Source organism: Carya illinoinensis, chromosome 1 (assembly GCF_018687715.1).
Source record: "Carya illinoinensis cultivar Pawnee chromosome 1, C.illinoinensisPawnee_v1, whole genome shotgun sequence".
NCBI classification, from domain to species: Eukaryota; Viridiplantae; Streptophyta; class Magnoliopsida; order Fagales; family Juglandaceae; genus Carya; species Carya illinoinensis.
In genome coordinates, this window is record NC_056752.1 from 183,389 (window position 1) to 193,171 (window position 9,783).

Below are 9,783 nucleotides of genomic sequence, written 5' to 3' on the forward strand. Positions count from 1 at the left end.
TTTCTAAGAATCCAAACCTCATGGTGTTAGAGTGAAACAGAGCCACTTTTTTCCAACCAACAAAAAGAAAATGGGTTCTGCACGAAAGGATAAACCCACTTGGCAAAATGCTTCATTTAGAGGAAAAGGGGAATGACCCAGATGATAAAAATGAAAATAAATTAAGTTGAGAAAAAATTGAAAAGAAATCGTGGGAATCTTCAATCTCTTTCAACTCTCTCAGAGGTGAATGTAGGACGATGAAGCAGCACTAATTAATACATATAGTGAGAGAGAAAAAGAGAGAGTTGGAGTGGTACGGTGAAGAGAAATGCTTGATCTAGTGGGCAAAGGGAACATATTTTGCCTTGGCAATGGCCGAGTGTCTGTGTGACATGATGTCACTACTGCTGTCCTTCAAGCCTTGCAAGGTGGTACAATTCTCTCTACTCTTAACCATATTTTTATTACTTCGATCACTAAGAAAAAGAAGCATGAGAAAATCACTTAGTTTAGGCTTATCAGGTTGTGTAATGTTATAAACTGATCTCTAATATGCTTGCTAATAGACTCAAGCTTATCCTCAATGATATCATTTCTAGCTCCCAAAGTGCTTTTGTACCAGGATGACTCATTAGTGACAATGTCTTAATTGCATTTGAAATGATCCACTTTTTGAGAAAAAGGAGACAAGGGAAAGATTGTTACATGTTTATCAAGCTAGACATGAGCAAATCTTATGATCTTATTGAATGGGGATATTTGGAGGCTGTCATGAGCAAGATGGGTTTTCAGACTAAATGGATTGACTGTATGATGATATGCATTAAAACTGTTTCTTTCTTAGTTTTGATCAATGGTGAGCCAAAGGGTCCTATCATATCCCTTCACGAGGCATAAGACAAGGGTACCCTTTATCACCATATCTCTTTCTACTGTGCACACAAGGTCTTATCACTTTACTCCAACATATTGAAGCAGCAAGGCAACTGTTTGGAATTCAAGTCTGTCGAGGTGCTCCTAGAATCTCTCACTTGCTATTTACTGATGACAACATTTTGTTTTGCAAAGCCACTATTGAAGAGAATAATCGAATCTAGCAATTACTAGGCAGATATGAGGAGGCTTTAGGGTAGAAGATAAATATAGGGAAGACTGCAATGGTTTTCAGCAAGAATGTGGATCATGAGAAATATTTACGTTTGGCCCTCTTGGTTGGTAGAGCCAAAATAAAAGGTTTCTCTAATATCAAACATAAAGTGTGGACAAAGTTGCAAAGCTGGAAGGAGAAGATGCTATCTTAGGGAGGTAAAGAGGTGCTCATCAAAGCTGTAGCTCTCTCTATTTCTAAGAACTCCCTAGTAGCTTGTGTCACGAGCTGGAGCAAATGATGGCACGATTTTGATAGGGCAAAAACAAGAGGAACAAAAAATTCACTAGATAAGTTGGGCCAAGATATGTGAGCATAAACAGGTTTTGGAAATAGAAATTGTGGATGAGTATTCTCATCACATTTGTCTATTTTTGATGTTTAGAAAGTCTGATGTGATTTCCATGCTTCCAAACTTTCTTAACTTAATGGAAAATCAATTTAAAATTTGGCCATAAGTTATTCAAAGCGATGGGGGCCGGGAGTTCATAAATCAAACTCTCACAAATTATTTCTAAACTTGAGGTGTCAAACTCTCACAAATTATTCAAATTATTTCTCACAAATTCAACGTTTATCTTGTCTTGGAACTCTGGTTTCGCAGAGAGGTGTTATCATCATCTTGTTGATACTGCCTTAACTCTAATGTCACATGCTTCCTTTCCAAACAATTTATGGCCAGATGCTTTTCACACGGCAACATTCTTAATAAACAGGTTGCCAACTCCAACTCTCAATGGTAAATCTCCATATGAGATAGTGTATGATACAACTCCTTCATACAAAATCTTAGAGTGTTTGGGTGTGCTTGTTATCCTTATCTTACTCCATTTGGCTGATCCAAACTTGATCCCAAATCCATTCCTTGTGTATTTATCGGCTACTCCTCTCATCACAAAGGTTATCGATTCATGGATTTAAAAATAGACAGGGTGTATATATCCAGACACATGGTCTTTAACAAAACCAGTTTTCCTTTCTCCTCATTTGTGCAGGCGCAATCAATCGGGAATTCTCTTTTCAAAAATAGGGCTCTACCTAAGAGTCTTATACATGATAAAAGTCACAGCATCTCTAATTCTAAAAGGCAAGAATCCATGTCAAACATGGCTGCAAACTCAGGACATCTCACAACTTCAATAGGCAAGCCATTGATACCTGTTACCCAAAGTCTAGAGCAACAAGTGCCTCAACAAGAATCTAATCAAGTCACTAGAACTCATCATATGGTTACTCGATCACAGTATGGTAAAAGAAGACCTAAGGTTTTTCTATCAACAAACACGTTATGCCTCAATGCTTTCTTGCATATTTGAAATCCATACCAGCTGAGCTGAAAACATATAAAATGGCACTGAAAGATCCAAACTGGCAGCAAACTATGCAATTGGAAATTAATGCTCTCCATGAAAATAGAACATGGACACTTGTGCCTCCATCACCACAAATGAATCTTGTGTCAAGTAAATGGGTGTTCAAAGTGAAAACCAAAGCAGATGGCTCTCTTGAACAATACAAGGCATGCCTTGTTGCAAGAGGATTCAATCAGTTGCAAGGACTAGATTATGAGGAGACATTTAGCCCTGTGGTTAAACCAAGAACCATTCGAATAATTCCTACTTTAGCTTTATCAAATGGGTGGTCCTTGAAGTAGCTCAATGTTAGTAATGCATTCTTGCATGGAGACTTGTAAGAGAAGGTCTTTTTGACTCAACTTCCAGGTTTCAAAAATCCAAAGCATCTGGAATATGTTTGTCATCCACATAAAGCAATATATGGTTTAAAACAGGCACCCCGAGCATGATACCTCAAGTTCAGCAATTACTTATGTCAAATGGGATTTCAAAGATGCCCCTATGATAATTCCTTGTTTTTTCGGCAACAAGGTTATGAAATTATCATTCTATTAATAGATGTAAATGGTATAATTTTGGCAAGATCATCAAGTTCATCTATTGAGAAGATCATTGCTCATTTATCTACTGTTTTCCATATGAAAAATCTCAGAGATTTACATTTCTTTCTTGGAGTATAGCTTACTTGCGAATTGGACTCAATGAGCTTATCTCAATCTAGATATCTATTAAAGTTGCTACAAAAGTTTGGTTTTGATGGAGCTAAATCAGTGACAATGCCACTAGCAGCTAATGTGTCACTGTCTGCGCATGAAGGAGATATTTTGGATGATCCAACACAATATCGCAAGATGTTAGGCACACTACCATATTTAACGTTGACAAGGCTGGATGTTGCATTTGCTGTGAACTATGTCTGTCAGTTCATGCAAACACCAAGAGTTCCTCATCTAATTGTCATTAAACGAATTTTTTGGTATCTCAAAGGAACACTAAATCTGGGGACTTCGACTCACAAAAACATTGGCTACAACTTTGCATGCATTTTGTGATGCCGACTGGGCTGGATCAAAGGATGATCGAAGATCAACCACTGGGTTCGTGATTTTTCTTGGAGACAATTTGCTATCTTGGGGGGCCAAGAAACAACCAACTGTCATGCAATCAATAGCCAAAGTAGAATACTGTGCGCTGGCTTCTAGAACTACCGAAATCATGTGGTATACGAATCTGATGTAAAACATAGGATATAAATTGTCACCACTGACTCTGCATTCGGATAATATAAGTGCCATCAACATGGCCAAGAACCCCGTTTTTCATCATCAAATGAAGCATATTGAAATAGATGTGCATTTTGTTCGAGAGCAAGTTGTAAGAGGTCTAGTTAAGTTATAGCATGTTTCAGGAAACAATCAAGTTGCAGATATATTTACGAAGCTGCTTTGCAATCCGAAGTTTGAATACAATCGAAGCAAGCTCTTCACAAACCAATTCTGCCTTGAGCTTGAGGGGGAATGAAGAGACAAACACACCAAGATTTGTGCAGATCAGATCACCAGAGTTACTCCAGTTTTTATTCATAGACCCCTTCCTTTTTCGTTGTATATTTGAGCTATTATATGTTACATACTTGTACATTTATTTCTTTCCTTGTATGAGCCTTAAGTTGCCAAATGTAGACTTTGTAATTCTGTATTTAAAGGTCAATATACCAGCAATGCTAGGCATGGAAATTCACATTTACAGTGATGACACATGTAAGAGATGCTTCGCCTTAATCGAGACCAACGAGCTCATCAACGGACCAAATATAGGAAGCAAACCTTACGTACTAGCCATTTCTTTAAGATGTTGAACCTCATATTGGCGTATAGTGTCATGTCTCGTACACAAGGTGAATCTTTTAACTTGAAATCCACATAATATAAAACTTAAATACGAAAGTCCTCCAAAATCAAGTGACTAAAAAATTCTTCTAAGTAAAATAGTCCATATTCACGTTTTATGCAGTAGAGAAACCAGAGTACAAAAATTACTCATGTTTACACTAGTCATGATAAAATATCATATTTTAATGTTCATATATAAAGACTAGTGTAGAAAGTAATTGAGATTGTTTTTATAACAAAACATGCAACCTTTTCACAAAATCAAACTTAGTAAGGTTTTAGTAAAGTTTAGCATAGGAGCACTGCTTGCTTGGACTTTTGAACTTCTTTGAATTTCCTCACAATATTGTCAAGTGAATATCAATTATCACATAAAAATCGGTACATAATTTGTGTCAACTTCCAATTGTACATAAATCTCTAATTACGCACGTACTTTATAATTAAAACCCGAAATACTTAAATAACCGCTATTTCATAAAACCTATAATTATCTTAACTCTAAAATATCATCACTCCCCAAATCACTCATTTTCACATAATCTCGCCAAATAATTAGATGATTAACCCTACAGTATACCCACCTCCTGACATCTATTTTCACTTGGTTTCATCATAAATATCATCAACCCATGACATCCTCAATATCTACCAAACCAAACGTATGCTAATTGAGAGAGAGAGAGAGAGAGAGAGAGAGAGAGAGAGAGAGAGAGAGAGAGAGAGAGGCTTAAGTAGGTAGTGAGAAAGAGAGAGAGCTTCTCCATAAGTGATAAGATGTTGGACTAAATCTGTGTCATGGTTGGTGTCCAACTCTTCCTCATCGGCCAGTACTTCTGGCTCATCTCTCTCTCTCTCTCTCTCTCTCTCTCTCTCTCTCTCTCTCTCTCACTATGTTTTAGTTTAGGCTCTATTGTTCTTCTTGTTGTGCCTTTGTTGTGCAATTATATTGATGTCTAGGTAAATTCTTGATTCCTCCCTCTTTAGTTATCGCTTTCTCTCTCCCTTGATCGACTTTCCTTCTTTCCATAGTCATACTCTCTGTGTGTTTGTGCATAAGATTGAAACCTACAGTCCCACATCATCCACCAAGCCACACCGCTACCATTCTCACTAACATTAGCAAGTTTTCTGTTGTCTTTGTCTGCTTGTCTTCGCACTAATTAATTTTTTTATTTGTTGTCACCAACATCCCTGATCTCTCTATTGTAGACAATCTTTCTCTCTGGGATTGAGTCCACCAGAGACAGCCTCTAGTCACCAAGGTAATTCCTCTTGATTGTTGTTCAATTTTAACCCATTGTGGCGTGTTACACACAAAGTTTTAAATTTCGTGCCGTATCGATTGCTGTGGCTAGTATTTCTCATACTAGAATAGTGACCAATATAGAAAGTGCATCTATTTCAGACCAGATTAAATACCAGCCGTATCGGTGCTTTTTGGTCAATACCAGCCAGTTTTCAGTGTATCAGCTAGTTTGGTGTAGTGTCCGAAATTAGTGAATTTTTGTAATTAATGTAAAATATCTGATTTTTTCATAATTTTCACTCCAATTCTCATATATGAAGACTATTTTCTTAACTTTTTTTAATCTCATTTTCTTGAGGAATGAAAATCAAATCCTTACTCCTCTTTTCATGATAAAGATGAGTGATTACTTTTTTAAATAGTTGGATTGAGAGTTTAGAAGTATTATTGAGTTTTATAAATATGTGTTTTAACTTTTTAAGACTTTCATTAATATTATTTTGAAATATAATTTATACATATATAATTAATTTATTATATATAGACTATCCCAAAACGGTGTCCGAAACAATACCGGTATCAAAATATTTTGTTCTAGTACCTTAATTGAAACGGCTACCAAAATGGTATTCAAAATTTTGGTTACCCACCTTATGAAGTCAATTTCTAATGTTATTTACTTTGTAGCACATTACATCTCCAACGACCTAGATAGTGTTACATCACTTTCTAATTTAACCGCACAAAATTTAGGTACGGTAATCTGAGTGTTTGTTTGCATTTCACATTGTTTATTTTATGGCATGTATGATTTTGTTTGCTAGAAAATCATATAGCTTTATGATTGAACTTGAAGATTGTGTGAATTGTTTGTGGGTTGCTGTTTGGAAAATATTGTAATTTTAATGTTGTGGAATAGGAGGGGATGAACTTAAATTGTGGTTATTTGGGCTATTATTTGGCATGCTGGGAGTCTCTAGCTTGTAATGTTGTAATTGTGGGCTGCTTGGGTGTTGGGCATGTCAGTTTGACATGTTAGGGTAATTTAACGTAGTTTGTTTGTTTGATAAGTTAAGAGTAAGTTTATTTTTGAACATGTGAATTATTTGGTTATTTGACATGTTGGGAATAGTTGATTTTGACTTAAAACTTTGGGTTGTTGCTTGATGTGTATGTGGTGATTAGTTAAGCAAATTTGAGGAAGTTGGGCTAAATATTGGTGTAGTGAGTTTTGGTTGTTGTGCTTGTGCCATGATTAGAAATTAAGACATTGTTATGGATTTGTGTGTACTGAAATATAGTGTGGAATTATGGGATTGTGTTAGTTAAATTGAAATTGTACTTGTGTAGATTATTAACACATTAGTGAATATTTTCTAGTTAGGTTGTGATATTGCAAGAGTTCGAGTTCAAGACATAGGTAATTCTCTGTAAAAATTAGGTAAGTGGTGCTCCTATATTAGAATTTGCATAGAAAGAAAGGATTGAGGTTGATTTTATGAAAAATGTGCATGATTTTGTTATGGAACATTAGAAACAACCTGGTCATTTTGTTCTATAGTACTCATTGTATTTGAATAAGAAAGAGAGATATTTTTTCATGACTTGGATTAGACATGAGCAAAATTTTGAAATTCTCTCCTCAGCTGTGCAAAAATATGAATCTGAAAATTTTAAATGAGTATGTGACTTGTATCTATTAAACACTTTGATTCTGATATGAAATGTTGCATTTGAAAAACCTTTGGTATGAAATTCTAATTTTGTTTCTATTTCTATTTCAATTTTGACATCTCTAGTTCTGATTCTGTTATTGTGTTGGTACCAACATCTTTATTTTTTAGTACACCCACTTTGGAAATAAAGTGATTTTCTATATAGTTTTTCCTATATGCACACTCGGGATTTTGACAATGATGAGGAGAAGATTCACTTTTTGTTTTTGCCCAATTTGGCCATTATGATAGCACAACCCTACCACGGGGATTAAACATGATCTTTGTTTCGATATGATGTTTCTCTTCTAATGAGATGATGCTTAGTATTGCTATGCCAAATGACTTTTGCAGATGAATACTTCTAAAACAGTCACTCTGATATTTTGATAATATGTATTGTTCTGCATTTTGTAAGCGGTTCATGTTTACACTGGTATATATATATATATATATATATTCATTACTTACATTGTTGGAAACTCACCCTTATCTCCATAATATTTTTAGATATTTTGGATGTTTCAGCTGAGGATTAAGAATAGGAAGCATGGCAAAGAGATGTGTCGATAGTGGATTAAGTAGAAAATGGTACTTTGATTATTGGAGACTTTTATTGGTAGACTTGTTTTGTTCTGTTGACTTGGTATTTTGGAATATTGGTGTTTATTTTGAGATTTTGTGGAGTCTTAGAGTAATTATATTGGAGTAGTTGTTTTGAACCAATGAGATTTGAGATTTTGGGGTTTATTCTGTAAATTTGAGATATGATTTTTAAGTGCCTGGAATTAATTTACACAATTTTATAAACTTTGTTCCCAACCCCCACATTGTGGCAAATGGAAGCTTAACTTTGATGTGGCTATTTTCCGTTCTATACACAAATCGGGTGTTGGGGCTATCTTACGTAATGAGCCGGCTGTGTGAATTGATTATGGCTATGTCTTGAAAGGAAGATGGTTTTTTTTTTTTTTTAATAAGAAGAGGACGATACTCAAATTTTATTAAAAAACCCTCACTTGTGGCAGAGGAAAATTGTGGTTACAAACTGACACCAGGGGGATACAGAAAAAGACCAAAACCCAGGCATAAAAAAACCTTAAAAACCAAATCATTCAAATACAATGCCAATAGAAAATACAAGAACCTTACTCAAAACCAACCGAGGACAGGACAACTTGCAAGAAAAAGCAAGCAAGCAAATATGGAGCATATAAACCAAACAAATAGAAAAAAACATACCAAACACAAGCCTTACGAAACCCTTAAATGAGGAAGGCCCAATTTATCCATGCGAATGAGACCTCTTAAAAGATTGGGCAACATCTGATCTCTAGACCAAACAGAGTTCACACCCTCAGCACCACTCTTTGCTAAAAAATCAGCAACTGTATTACCTTCACGAAAAATATGATTCACAGTATAATCCAGACAATTAAGGTAAACATGTAATTCATCCCAAAAATCTTCTAGATAGTAGTTGGGGCAATCATCCTTGGTGATCCAATTAACCAATAGTTGAGAGTCAACCTTAGTTTGAACATGACAAAACCCAAGAGTATGACACCTGTGAACTCCTTCTAATAAACTCTTAAATTTAGCAAAATTATTAGTACCATGACCCAGAGATATAGAGTAAGCCACTATCAGTCTGCCATATTCATCCCTAATAACACCCCCAGCACCAAAGTGGCCAGGATTTCCAAGACTACTGCCATCTATGTTAAGTTTTACCCAGCCCTGGCGAGGCCGAGTCCATCTAACCACATGAACTCTCTTAGGCTTAGGATTCAAAACCGGGATATCCAATCTATTCAAAATATCAATATCCCGGGTAGAAACAAAGGAAACTTTCATAACCTGATCTACAACACGACGGAGCCATAATTTAATAGCGTGCCAAACTAACTCAACTGTATTGACCTTATCATCATATTGGGCTTTACAACGCCTCTCTCAAAGCTTCTAGGATATAATAGAAGGAAGAAGACCATAAATAATTCGCACCTGAGAAGACTTACTTGCACGACGAAACCAAAAATTTGTTTGTTCCATCCAATTGTAAAAAGAAGCCATATGAACCCCTAAATGACTAGTTGCTAAACCCCAAACGTGTCTAGCGAACTCCCCTGTGCAAAGTACATGAGTCAAATCCTTAATATGACCCTCTTGGCAGCAATTACATTTCAAAACCATTGGAATACCCACCATCTTAATCTTATCATCAACACTTAAATAATTAACCGCCTTCCACATCGTAATGGAAATCTTCTTAGAAAGGTTAGGGTGCCAGATCCATAGAGCCCATGGTAAAGGAGGCGCCCTAATCCTAATACAATCCCAGGCACTCTTAGTAGTAAAGTGGCCATCCTTATCCTTCAACCAAACAAGCACATCTTGACCCTTCTTACGTCTAGCCAAAAAATCATACAACTCAGAAGCT